Genomic DNA, 2,808 nt, shown 5'->3' on the forward strand with positions numbered 1-2,808 from the left:
ACACTAAATTGAGTTGGGAAAAACATGTCAATGATTTATCCGCACGTTTATCTAAGAATATTTTCCTACTGCGTAATTTGGATCGTGTAGTATGGAAGCCTGTACTCATATCTGCATATTATGGTACTTTTCATGCCACCATGACTTATGCAATTTTGAATTGGGGTCATTCGTCTCACAGTGATAAAATTTTTGGTTTACAACGTAAATAACGAGCGTTCAAATAAAAACGTGGTCGAAGTTGGCTCTGACACATTGGATTTGGGGAGTAGCTTATAGCGACCAACTTAACCTCATTTCTCAACGAGCTGTATAGCAGCTGTCAGTTTCAATAACGTTAATGACTATATAACTTTATTTTAAAGAATAATCGTGATAACAATAACAAACAATTAAAGGAGCTGCGGAAAGTGTCCCCCTTCTTGTTCCAAGCACTTTTCACACCTGTTCCTCAAAGAATTAAAGACATTTTCTAAGATGCTCGGGGTATTGTTAATTTCACGAATCTTGTCTATTGTCTAAGTCGAGCCAACAGCTGGTTTAAATCAGGAATAGGCAGTTCAAAAATAGTGTTTTTAAGGTAAGGCCACAAAAAGAAATCACACGGCGTAATATCACATGACCTCGGTGGAAATTCATGTTCAGCATTGAGACTTATTAGTCGATTTTGGAAAACTTCCCTCAACATATTCATCGTCTCGCCTGCCTATGTGCCCTTGCGCCATCTTGTTGAAAGTAAAAGTTTGTAATTTCGTTTTCTTCCAGCTTCATCAGAAAAAAAGGTGATATTATGAAGTTCACCGTAGTTGTTTAAAAACCATTCACAAAATACAGCCCGTCGCGGTAAATCAACTTCTGAAGTTCTTGCTGACAAGTTAAACGTAAATCTTTTTTTAACACTGTGTGGCAGGTACCGACTCATACTCCCACCATTTGTGATAAAATACGTACATAAGTTCTTGGCGCATTTTCCATTATTTGTTGGACATTTTCTTTTAATTCTTCAGTCCGCATTTTAGGTCGGCCGCTTCCTTCTTTTCTTGTTACACTGCCCGTTTCACGAAAAACATTAACACAACGCTGAACTGCACTTTGAAAAATTTTGTACTCAACAACGCCGGGAAATTGATTTTGAAATTCTATGAAACATTCCTCAATAGAATACTTCCATATTCCATCAATCTTGCGTCCATTTCTAAAGTAGAACTCTATGACAAACACTATTTGTTCTTGAGGAAACACTATTTTAAACGCTTTTTAAAACGAAAATATATTAAAATTGATAGCGGCGATATAGCGCTTTGACAGATGACGTTTAAGTTCATTTGCTATACGCTACGCCCTACGTCCAAATTTTCAGAACCAACTTGACCACGTTTTTATTTGAACGCTCGTTATATTAGAATTATGGCTGGAATAAAATACAGAGATGATTGTCGGGAGCACTTCAAACTGCTAAATATTCTTACAATGCCGTAAATTCACATATTTGAATGTCTCATTTATATAAAAAATAATCAGAATAGATTTATTCGACAAGAAAATTTTCATTTTCATCTTACAAGAGAGCGACACAATATTAGGCCTACATCTCATAGATTAGCGAAATTCAGAGATGGCACAAATTATTTTTGCATTAAATTCTTTAATAGACTTCCATCTGAGATTCGATCACTAAATTCAGACTGTTTTAAGGCCAGAATTAGAAAATATCTTAAGAGAAAAACATTTTACAATTTTAATGAGTTTCTTGCTGACCAGTTTTTAGATATTCATTGTATGTTCGTAATATTCACTTTTTTATGCTGTTTACGTTATAGGTATTTATCTGAATGTGTTTTTAGCTTTAGTGTAGTACTGCTTATATGACTGTATCTTTCGTGTTTTTCTTTCTTTGACTTGTGTAAACATTTTAATGTATAGACACCAGTAAATGATTTGATTTGATTTGATTTTTACCAGTTTTTGAAATTTTTCTTTTTCGATTCTATTTGTAAAAAAAACAAAATTAATTAACAAACAGCTGGAGCAACAATTTCACGGACAATTGAATCGACACACTTGTTGGTCATTGGACTGACCGTCTTTTCCATAAATTTCATCAACATCCATCGCTTTTTGCAATAATGCGCAGTTTTCGAAAACTGATATTTCCGCGTTCGGATTTTACAGTTGACAAATTGATGAAATATGACTTTAGATACCTTAAATTGTAGATAATTTAATTGCCTACAACATAAAATGACTAATTATCCGATAGGTTATTTAGATTTTCGTGGGCAGTAAAAAAAGTGAAAAAACACGTAAATATGCCACTCAAGTTTTCAGATTTTATGGTCTAATTCGACTGGAGTATTAACAAGCTTTAAATAATCTAGAAAGGTTAGCTGCTTTCATAACCCAAAATATTTTTATATCACAATTATTGTGACATGTTCTTTTTGTCTTTGAATAGCTTTGATCATACAATTACGAATTTAGAAGGAATATGAAAATGATGAAAAATTAGTTTAAACTTAAAAATAATGTAATCATATTATTCTGTAACTGAGCAATAAACTTAAATTGTTACAATTATTTATCCTACATTATTTTTGTTTGAAATACAATCATCATTTCATCACACAATTTTTAACTCTTACTTCTTTATTGTAAATGTCACCACAGTGATTGTTGCTTTTATACCATGGAGAATAAGTATGATCACATTATTTTAGTTGTCAAATAGATTTCCTACCACAGATCAGTAATATATAAGGATTTCCTACCTTGAACATAGGGAAATGAAAAAAATACAGAGTATAAATA

Source organism: Anoplophora glabripennis, unplaced genomic scaffold, assembly GCF_000390285.2.
Source record: "Anoplophora glabripennis isolate ALB-LARVAE unplaced genomic scaffold, Agla_2.0 scaffold82, whole genome shotgun sequence".
In the NCBI taxonomy this organism is placed as follows: Eukaryota; Metazoa; Arthropoda; class Insecta; order Coleoptera; family Cerambycidae; genus Anoplophora; species Anoplophora glabripennis.